Below are 11,984 nucleotides of genomic sequence, written 5' to 3'. Positions count from 1 at the left end.
GTCCAGCTATCTGTCTCAGTTTCCTTATTCCACTCGTCAAGGAATCTTCTTAGCTTCTTAATACTCTGCCTCAAAATGACTCTTGCAAATAACAGTTTAAAATAGACACCTTAAACTTATAGAACCTCTCTTTATATGTACAAATTTATTGGCTATTCAGATTCAAATATTTTGTCCTGAAGATATTAACTAACTAGGTAGTGATGATCAATGTCTTTCATTTTAAACTATTAGATATCTCTGAAATACTAGATTTTTTAAAAAGCAAATAATCATTCTAATCTTTGTGTCCCAGTAATTAATATTTTGAAGATAACACTTTACTAAATTTAGAAGGACTTTTCTCTTTTCTCTTGTCAAGAAATCTTATTTATATTTTGAAATTCTCTGTTATATTCACATACGGCAGAATTTATATTTTGGAGTTTGGCCTCTGGAAAGTCAAATTACATTTCTCAATTCATAATTGTTACTTGTGTAATCCATTATTTTGATTAAAAAGTAAGTCTCACATAGGATAGCATAGTACTCAAGAAAAGATCTTGAAAGTAAATACTTTGGAAAAAAATCAATGCAGTTGTAATTTTTTAGAACAGAGTGGTCAGAGTAGGAGTTCTTAGAAAAGAATGGTGCTATTTAAATTCCACCTCAAAAGCTGAATGATAATTGAGTCAGAGACCTGTTGTGTTCCAAATTCCATCTCAAGACAAACCCTGCCTTCCCATAGAACACTGAAAAGCCTTTTATTGTGTTGTCTTCTAAAGATTCCTTCAAAATCTTCCAAAAAACCCAGAATTTTCTGCCATGAAAAATAAAAGCTATTTTCTAAGCAAAGAAAATATTACAGCTCTCAAACTTCATGACAATGAAAATACTGGCAGCTTTCAGAGACTACACAATTCGATTATTTTAAAAAATTATACCTATTAATTTTAATTTTTTTCTTCTTGACATCTTTATTGTCTATTTCACAGAATAACTAAAGAATACTATGTTGTAAAACTAAACATAGCTGGCTAATATAATTAATGAACTCGTGAAATTTGTGTGATAATCTATTCTTAAAGGCCATCTATTTAATCTGAATTTTCTAGTCATATAAGTTCTTACAATAATTATATTTTTGGAGGTTTAACAGAACCCCCCTGTGGGTCTATTGCTCTGGTTTATTTTGCTTGCTGCCAATAAGAACTGTGGCTCTCAATGCCACAGTTTGGTAAAAAGAAAAGGAATTATTTAGTTAAAAGGTATACAGGTTTAGAGTAATGGTGGAATTTTGCTGTAAGTCCCACTTCATTTGAATACCCCAAAACATACACAGTCATACCCCCTCTTTTCCCAGTCAGGCCAGTCTCAGACATGTCATGCCAGAAGTATCTGTTCAGACTGCCATGCCAGTCAGAAGTACCACCTTTCAGGAAAAAACAGAAGTGAGCAGCTCTGTTCTCCTGCTTCCTCACAGTAATCCGTGCTAGGCTGGACAGGCCTCCCTCAGTCCTAGCATCATCAGCCATGTTGCTGTGATCTCCAGTTCTTAATCCAAAACCACATAGCACTCACTCATGGCCAGCTGGTGAGGGTCCTTCCACTCCCTTTTGACCCTCATTGTCCTGCGAAATCTGCCTCCCCCTGCCCCTGCACATGGCTGCCCACCTTGTAGTTTAAATTCTAACCTGGATCCTCCTCCATAACCTCATTTATAACTCCTCCCACTATCAGCTACACCTGTTAGCACTCCTGTATTTTCCACCTTTCCTGGTTGCCATTGTTAGTCCAGGCAGGCATGGCCCTGAGGCATGGAGCAAAAGTCTCCAAGCTCTTGTGCTGTAATGGGGGGATGGGGGGAGGTGCGGGTGTCGGGAGGCAGCAGCCATCTCCCAGCTATGTAAAGGGTCAAAGTCACACCCATCTCCCTGGCACAAGCAAACTATTCAGTATTACTATAAAGCTAGCCTGCTGTTATTGATATGCAAAATAACTCTCAAGGGCCCTGCTCCACATCTCCCATCCCACAGACAAGTCTATGGGGGATATCCTATATTCCCATATACCCCAAGTTCATATTCCTGGACACCCCAAGTTGTTGACTTTGTTCTATTCTTGTTACAGTAGGTGATCTCATAAATTATCTCCCTAATGAAAGTACTAACAGTTTAGAAATAATATCATATAATATATAAATGTAAATAAACCCACGTACCTGTGGTTTGTAAAGTTATTTAGTTTTTAGGTTTTTTTTTCATTTTCATTAAAAAAAATGCATGCATATCTAAAAAGATTGTTTCTGAGATCTAGGTGGTGCACTAAATTGAACATTAAGAACTTAAGAGTACTTGTATTTTGCAAATAACTCTAAATTACTCTATTTCTCAAAGTCACCTCAGAGAGGTAATATGGAGCAAATACAGTGTGACAAGGTCCTGGTTTACTCATCTAGACTGGAGAAGGTGACCCTACCTACATACACATTGTAAAAATGCAAAAATTAGAATCAATTTGCTGTCCAGTTTGGCATTCTCCTCCTCTGCAATAGCACCTTTCTCTCTCCTGACTCTCCCCACACAGTACTGCTCTTTCTAAAAGCACTATAGTAAACAACTTCTTTTTGCAATGCAGAAGCTGTTTAGTTTGATATAGTCCCATTCATTTATATTTGCACTTACTTCCCTTGCCTTTGGGGTCAAGTTCACAAAAACCTCTCTGAGACCTAAGTCCATAATTGTGTGTTTTCTTTTTAATATTGTATTGTTTCATAGATATAGCCTCAGTGTCCTTCAAGGAATGATTGGTAAAGAAGTGGAACATATGCACAATGCAATACTACTCAGCCATTTAAAAAATGAAATTCTTCCATTTGAGATAACATGAATGGATCTTGAGAGTACCATGTTAAGTGAAATAAGTCAGATGGAAAATGATAAGAACTGCATGATTTCACTCATATGTGGGAATAAACAAAAAATAATAAACAAACTGAGACAGACAACAGAATAATGGTGGCCAGGGGAAGAAGGATGAGGGGAGAACAAAGAACATAAATGGGGTCAAATATATGGCAATGGAAAAAAATTAGACTCTGGGTACTGAACACACAATAAAATTTATAGATGTATCATAAATTTGGACATATGAAATTTATATAATGTTATTAACCAATGAAATTTATATAATGTTATTAACCAATGCTACCCCAATGTATTTTATTTTAAAAAGAAAATGTAGAAAAAAAAAACAATTGTTATGGAGAAAACTGTTTAAAACAATAACAAAAGACTAAATTATTCAATACAAAATTGAGAAATAAAGGAAATAAAATGAAACAATGAAATAAAATAGGATTTTATAAAAATATAATTTACTAGAACTAAGAAGGGCTTAGGTTAGAAGAACTAACAAAGAAAACCAGAATTTTCTGAATATATTATAATATACAATTTTGCCTGCATACAATGTAAAGTGACTATAAAACACAGTATGTGAACAGTAAATCCATAGATGTACACATAAGAAGATAGGCTAAGAACAAATAAAACTTGTAACTATATCTTAACATATTCAGTAATATATTAGTTAGTAGTAATATTTGTTTATTTTAGAACCACTTTACATGTATATTTTCAGATGATGCAAAAAAGGCCTATTAATGTTGTTAGGAACAAATATTTTAGTTTATAACAAAAACATGAACGTAAAATCAAACAAGTAAAAATCTGCATGTTAGACATACCCCTATAAATCCATGTTTTATTTTAAATATCTATTTACTGGCTCTGTCTACTGCAAATGCTCCAAATCAATGATAATCCCATAAAAACAAACACCCCTAGTGCCCAAATTGTTCTCTAAATGCCATTCTCAACTAAAATGAACTAGAACTTCTTTGAGTAATTGATAATTTCAGATATAAATCAGGAAATATACATGATGAACTTAGAAATGTCTGGTGCCAGAAAATAAGAAACTGATAAAAGACAGAAGGGGTTGAACCTGAAGGACAAAGAAGGGAACATGAAAAGAAAGTGAAGGGATTAGCCAAAGAACATACATGCATGACCCATAGATACAGACAATGGTGTGGCGATGGCCAGAGGGAATGGGGAGTGCGGGCTGGGTGGAGGCAGGCAAAGGAGGAGTGGGAAATGGGGACACTTCTAATAGTGTCAACAATAAAAAATTTTAAAAAATCTTTCATCAGCAAAGAGCCAAAGATAGAATAATTTTAGCATCAATAAGAATAATTTATTTAAATATATTGAATATGTAAAAACCCATAAACTTACAATGACATGGGGTGAGGTGAGCAGGAGCTGGGAGGAGTTATAAAATATCTATGGCGCCAACTCTTTGCACTGAAAATTTAAAATTATCGATGAAAAATATAAAGCACTGATGCTGACTCTCCCATATCCCTTATAATTCACAATAAATAAATAAGGCTATTTGACAGGATAAATTTCTTCTTTCAGAATAAATGTAGCTAATAAAGAATGACAAATTTAGAAAATCACTATTTTGCAACACCTAATGATTTCATTTGAGGAGTGATCCTCAGTAGAATGGAAGATTGATGGGAAATTTGGCAATGAAAAGATTTCAGCACCTGAAAATCATCATTCATTTTCACTAATAACTTTATTGATTTGGATATTTAGAGTATGTCGGCTATCTTCTGCGTGTTATTGCAGATATTGCAATATTGATTGTTCTCAATTAACGTCTCAATTTGATCGCTATCAACTTCAACCAGTCTACCCTGCTCTGGAGCATTGTCCTGCAAGAAATCTCCAGCACAGAACTTTCCCAAACCACTTTTGACATATTTGATCAGTCATAGCACCTTCTCCATACACTGCACAAATCTTTTTTTTAAATTTCAGTTGCATTTTTAACCTTCCTTGAAATAATAAAGCACAATATGCTGAAAATGTTGTTTTTCTTCCATCTTCAATATTAAAATGGTTACACATAAATTCTCCAATGTTGATATGATTTTTTTTAAAGCATGCTGATATGAGAGCTGTCACAATACAATCTAGCAAAATTGTTTTGAATGAAGTTAAAGACAACTAAGCGCTACCAGAGCCATCTTACAGAGAAAAGCAAACGGACTTTTTTGGCAACAATACATAGGATGAAAAGACATGACATCTGAGATTTGCTTCAAAATAAGAGAGCAAAGGAAGAAGAGATACAAATAACTAGATGAGGGAAATATGTCAGAGTCGATAAATGTGGGCTCTGATATTCGTAGTGTTGGTTACACTGCTCTCTGTGCTTTTGTGCATGCTTGATAAAGTTTATAATAAGCATATTTTTTGAAAAGATTGCCACGCAGTGACAACCTGGAATCTGAGAAAAGGCATTGGGCTTGATATCAGACAGACCTGAATTCAAATCTAGATCTATGATTTAATCTTTGGCTCTGAGAAATTTATGTATTTCCATGAAGTAAATTTTAATGATCTTCATTGCCTCATCTATAAAATAAGCAATAGATTTTTCAAAGATGATCACTGGAGAATGGGGAAAAGGTCTTTTCTTAACAATGGTTTGCTAATGAGGATTAATAAGCACTTTTGACTCCCACCATGTTTAAATTACTTTTTTTAATTTTTATTTTTAAAACATGTTTTGTCTATTACAGCTGTCTCAATTTTTCCCCCTTTGCCCGCCTCCTCCCATCCCACCATACCCCACTGCTCCTACAGTCAATGTCCACACTGCTGCCCATGTCCATGGGTCATTCATACATGTTCTTTGTCTAGTCCCTTCTCCTTCTTTCCACCACTGCCCTCCAAACCCATCCCCTCTGGTCACTTTCAGTCTGCTCCATGTTTCCATGCCTGAGGTTTATTTTGTTCATTAGTTTATTTTGTTGAATAGATTCCACTTATAGGTGAGATCATGTGGTATTTGTCTTTCACCGACTGGTTTATTTCACTTAGCATAATATTCTCCAGTTCCATCCATGCTGTCGCAAAAGGTAGGAGTTCCTTCTTTCTTTTTTTATTTAAATGCAAACTTTTATATTTATTTATTTATTTTTAAATGTCAAGACCCATTATAAAATATTAAGAAACTTAAAATCATTATCAAGTCTCAGCAATTAAAACATGACACCAACACAGCCACATTTATTTATCTAAATTAATTTAATCTCAAAGGAGTTACTAGCATTCCTGAATCTATGAAGTTTTATAAAATATACCACTACTATGCAAAACTAGTCTAATTATCATTAATAATAAATTCTACAATTGAGGATTTACAACTAATGCTGTTATTAAGGCAGCTCACATTTCATGATTTCCATGATATATTAAGAAAATTGTTTTCTTTAATTATTCACCATGATATCACAGGCTCAAGTGAATTGTGGACCATTCAGACATGTATGCCCACTAATAAGAAAAGATTGGAAAAGATCTAGAAATGATTAAAATTTTAAAAAATATAAATATAAGAAAGTTTTGAAAAAATATGGGCAAGACATTGCTAGTTGAAAATATGTTAATACAGAATCAATATGGCAGAGGAGTGAATGGAAGTCAGGCTGACCTCCTCCTAGGACAAATCTGGAATTACAAATAAATTGTGGAGGACTCACCTGGAACAAACAACTGAACAATAGCGAGAGAGGAGCCTTATAACTTTGGAGACAGAAGAATCGGCTTTAGCACAACCTAAACAGTAAGGAGGGCAGAAGGTACTCTATAAGATGGGTGGGGCACCCATGGGTGGCAGGACCAGAAGGATATTGAATCAGCTAGTTGGATCCCCTGAGAAGAGTGGGCTCTAAACCATAAGCAGGGACCTCCAAGACTACAGCACCAGAGCCCAAAACGGACACAGAAAACAGCCAGCGGTGAAAAGCAGCAGGGTTGCTCTTTGCCAGAGACAGGTGACTGGAAATGCAAAGAGCCTTTTAAAAGGCCAATGTATAAATTTTTATTTGCAGCCATTTACCCTGGGCTCTGGCAAATGCTGGGGCAGAGTGGGCTAGAGACATAGGAAGAGAGACTTGGAAAGGAGGCTTTGGGGAGGGAACTGAGAGAGTGGCTGTCAGGATCCTGGTTCTTACTCTTCTCCCATATGGCAGCACCCATCTTGCTCAGGCATACCACTCCTGTGAGTGGCAATGCCTTGAAAGGACACAATAGCCCTGGCCCCAGGAGAGTCTTAGCTCTGGGCCTGTAGTGCCAAAGCCTGATTGCTAACTACAGAGTAGCAGCCACAGATAGCAGATCTGGCTAAAGGGGGCACAGAGTGGTCTAGAGACACTTGAGGAGAGATTGGAGACAGAGGCTTTGGGGACAGAATGGAGAGAGTAGCCTGCATGATCTGAGTGCTGTCTCCTCCCCCATGTGGCAGCAGCCATCTGGCTCAGGCAGATGACACCCCTGAGCAGCAACAACTTGAGAGGACCCAATGGCCTTGCCCCCAGAAGGGACTCTGCCCTGCCATGTGGTGTCTTAGCCTGACTGCTGAGTGCAGAGTGACCAGATTAATAACTGAAGGAGACAATCACAGACAGTAGATTCCTGGAAGTCTCAAACCGACTGCCTAAGGTCAGACAGGGTCAACATCTGACATCAGCAGGGGCATATCCAGAAAGAAAAACAGTTGTCTCCTACCATAGAAGTTCACACCGCAAAGTCAGGAAGTCAAGACAGATCAATTTAAGAAGCAGAAGCTAAAAAGAACAGTCTCACAAAAAGTAGAAAGACAAAGAAATACCCCCACTCGAAGGGAAAAGAGGAATCCCCAGAAAGAGAAGTAAATGAAACAGAGTCAAGTAAACTATCAGATATTCAATTCAAAACAATGGTTCTAAGGATGCTCAATGATCTCAGTGAGCCCAGAGAGAATTACAAAAAACTACAGGAAAACTATGAGGAACTTACTGCAAACAAAATCAGCATGAAAAATCACATAGAAATGATCAATAAAAGACAGGAGCAAATGAAGAATACCATTTCTGAATTGGAGAACACAGAAAGAATCAAGAGCAGGCTAGATGAAGCAAAGGAACAAATCAGCAAGCTGTACAATAAGGTAGAAAAAAATCTCCCAGAAAGAGCAAGAAAATGAAAAAAAGACAAAAAAATGAGGAAGCATTGAGGGAAATGCAGGACAACCAGAAACATAATAATATCCATATAACAGGGATACCATAAGGAGAAGAGGATGAGGAAGGGATAGAGAACTTGTTTGAAGCAATAATGGAAAACTCCCCTAATTGGAGGAGAGAAAAAGTCACACAAGTCCAGGAAGCACTGAGGGTCCCATTCAAGAGGAACACAATGAGGCCCAATCCAAGACACATCATAATTAAAATGGCAAATAGTAAAGATAAAAAGAGAATCCTAAAGGCTACAAGGGAGAAAGAAGAAGTAGCATGAAACAGAGCCCAAGTATGGCTAGCAGTGGACTTCTCAACAGAAGCACTACAAGCCGGAAGGGAATGGCGAGATATATTCCAAGTCATGAAAAGCAAAGGTCTGTAACCAAGACTGCTCTACCCAGCAAGGCTTTCAATTAAAATGGGGAGAAAAAAGGAGTTTCCCAGACAAAAGAAGGCTAAGAAAATACTCCTCCACCAAACTAGCTTTGCAAGATATGTTAAAGAGATCGCTTTAAGAAGTTGAAGAAGAAGAGTCTATGAATACCCAGTTCCTTTCACAGTCACCAATACTTGGTATTACCAATAATTTGAGTACTTATTAATATGATTGTGACACTGATGTGTTATTTTATTGTTACTTTATTATTTGCTGAAACCAAACCTGTTTTTTGTATATTTGTTACCTATTTCTATTATTTAAAAAAATCTTTAAAGGCCTTTTTGGTATTCCTTTCCATTTTTTTGACTAAATGTTTGTAGAATTTTTCCCTGAAAAAAATGCAAAAAAAAAACAAACTATTAACCATGTTTTAGATGTGTTGCAAATACTTTCCTATTCTATTACTTGTCCTTTAACATTTTTATATGTATATTACTGTATAGTCTTAAATTTTTAATATAGTCATATTGTCAGTATTTTACTTTATAGCTTCTGGGTTTGACGATTTTACTTCAGGGCAAGAAAAGTATTATTTTATATTTTTTCCTAAACCTGCATAGATTATACATATTGATTTTTAACTCACCTGAATATTTCTTGTATAATGGGTGAAATAGGGCTCTATATTTGTTTTATTTCAAGTAAAAGTGTTCCATGCACCTTATTTGTTGAATAAGCTTTATTTTCCCCATTGTTTTGAAATATCAACTTAATCATATATTACATTGTTAGACAGTTATAAATGTTTGTTTCTAAAATGCTCATTTTATTTCATTGATCTACTTGATTATTTCTGTCCTGGTGTCATGTTTTAAAACTTGATAATGATTTTAAGTTTCTTAATATTTTATAATGGGTCTTGACATTTAAAAATAAATAAATAAATATAAAAGTTTGCATTTAAATAAAAAAAGAAAGAAGGAACTCCTACCTTTTGCGACAGCATGGATGGAACTGGAGAATATTATGCTAAGTGAAATAAACCAGTCGGTGAAAGACAAATACCACATGATCTCACCTATAAGTGGAATCTATTCAACAAAATAAACTAATGAACAAAATAAACCTCAGGCATGGAAACATGGAGCAGACTGAAAGTGACCAGAGGGGATGGGTTTGGAGGGCAGTGGTGGAAAGAAGGAGAAGGGACTAGACAAAGAACATGTATGAATGACCCATGGACATGGGCAGCAGTGTGGACATTGACTGTAGGAGCAGTGGGGTATGGTGGGATGGGAGGAGGCGGGCAAAGGGGGAAAAATTGAGACAACTGTAATAGAATAAACAAATTAAAAAAGAAAAATATGTTAATAGTCTACAAAATTATATAATAATTTCAAACAGCATGGGCTATACTGTAGGACACAGGATAAGAGGAAGTACAGACAATAAAAAATGATGTTTCTAAAACATAGTAAGACTGAATGCTACAAAAGACAATTTGATGATATTTTTATTAAATTTTATTGCAGTGACATTGGTTAATAAGATCATATAGGTTTCAAATGTACAATTCTGTGATATATGATCTGTATATTTCACTGTGTGCCCCCCTACCCCAAATTCAAACCATCTGTCACTGTGTGTTAGACATCCCTCCATCCCCTACTCTTAACCCCTTTCCGCTGACAACCGTCACATTGCTGTCTGTGTTCATGTGTGTCTTTAGTAAAAAATCAGTCTTCAGAAAATTAGAAATTGCAGCATAATATTCATATACTTATTATCCTCTATTTTGGGAAGGTAGGGTTTAGTTGGATGCTTGCAAATGTCCGAACTTGATGAGTAGTCCAGTTTCTTAAGGAGCAGCAATTTATTAAATGAAGTTGATATTTAAAAGATAATATGGTAAGGATTTGATGCAAAGAGTTTTATGGAAATGAGAACTAAGGAAAATTTCTCCAATTAGTCAGATGTCTCTATCCCAGAAATCTCATCTGAGCTGAACCTCAAAGGATGAGAAGGATTTCATCATACAAAGAAAAGCATTTTATCCTGAGAAAGAAGGGACAGGGCTTGTTCTCAAAGGAAGTTGAGCAGTTTTTTATTCCTAAGTAATGGGTAAGCACCATGAAGACAGAGAATATTATCTCATTCTGGAAGTTTCCCCTGAGTACTTTGTACTCAATTCCCAGTCTCTCTAATTACAGCTTCAGGAGACCTAAGATATTCTTTCTGTTTTCATAGTTTTGATTTTTAAGGATCTCATGTAACTGGAATCATAATTGTCAGAATTTATTAGGGTTGATTTTCAAAATTTAATATAAAATATTTTAAGATTCATCATGTTGTTTCATGCATAACTTACGTTGTTCCTGTTTATTGTTGAATAGCAATCCAGATAAAATATGATGTTTTTATCTTTCTATCAGTTGTCAGTCATAAATAATGCTACTATGAACATTTACATATAGACTTTGCGGACATATACATTTTCAATGTTGTTGGGTAAATACCTATGGATAGAATTATATAAAGATATACAACTCTGTTTTCCAAAGTAGCTGCACCATTTTGTATTTTCTTCATACAATGCATGAGTTCCAGTTGCTCTATGCTCTTACCCAAACCATGTTGCCAGCCTTTTTCCTCCAGCTGTTCTAATGGGTATATAATGATATTTCATTGTGGCTTTAATTTGCATCTCTCTGATAACTAGTGATGCTGAAAATTTTTTGATGTGCTTAAAGGCCATTTTTATATCTTCTCTTGAGAAGTATTTACTTTCTGTTGTTTTCTGAGTTCATTTTATTCCTTAGTTAAGTGGCTCTCCTCATGGTTCATGGCTTGGCAGCTTCACTGTTCTGGGGATCCAAAGGAATATAGACTAGGTTTTTCTACATGTACCCCCTGTGGGTGCTATTCATGCCCTGCCAGTTGAATTTTAGTTTTATGATAAAAGCTAGGGAGGCAGGAATTGACTTGTATACTTCCACTTGTATACTCTTTTCTTCCACATGTGACTTTCTTACCAAAGCATATCTGTTTCTAATCACTCCCCAATACCTTTAGATGATGCTTTTCTTTTGTATTATGTCCAGGCTTTCTGCAGCAGAGGGTGGTTCAGAAGAGTATTAGACCATCATAGGTAGAAATTTGAAATAAAGTGTTTTAATTATCATTCATCCTAAAATATTTTCTAATTCCCTTAATTTCTATTTATTTGAGGTATGACCAGATATTTTATTGTAACTATTTTCTAATTTACAGCCACTGTAGTCAAAGAATAGGCTCTGATTTTAATCCTTTTAAATTATTAAGGTTTATTATTATGGATATCATGGTGAATGATGATGTTCATGTAAAAAAAAAATGTGTATTCCAAAGTTTTCCAGAGTAGGGTATTCTAAATGCTAATTAGGTCAAAGTGGTTAATAATGTCATTCAGATCACCTCTAACATTATTGATATTTTGTCCAC

This window comes from Pteronotus mesoamericanus, unplaced genomic scaffold, assembly GCF_021234165.1.
Source record: "Pteronotus mesoamericanus isolate MK-2021 breed Mesoamerican mustached bat unplaced genomic scaffold, CSHL_Meso_final contig_48, whole genome shotgun sequence".
Taxonomy (NCBI): domain Eukaryota; kingdom Metazoa; phylum Chordata; class Mammalia; order Chiroptera; family Mormoopidae; genus Pteronotus; species Pteronotus mesoamericanus.
The sequence above is the reverse complement of the archived record's forward strand: the minus strand, read 5'-3'. Positions refer to the sequence as shown.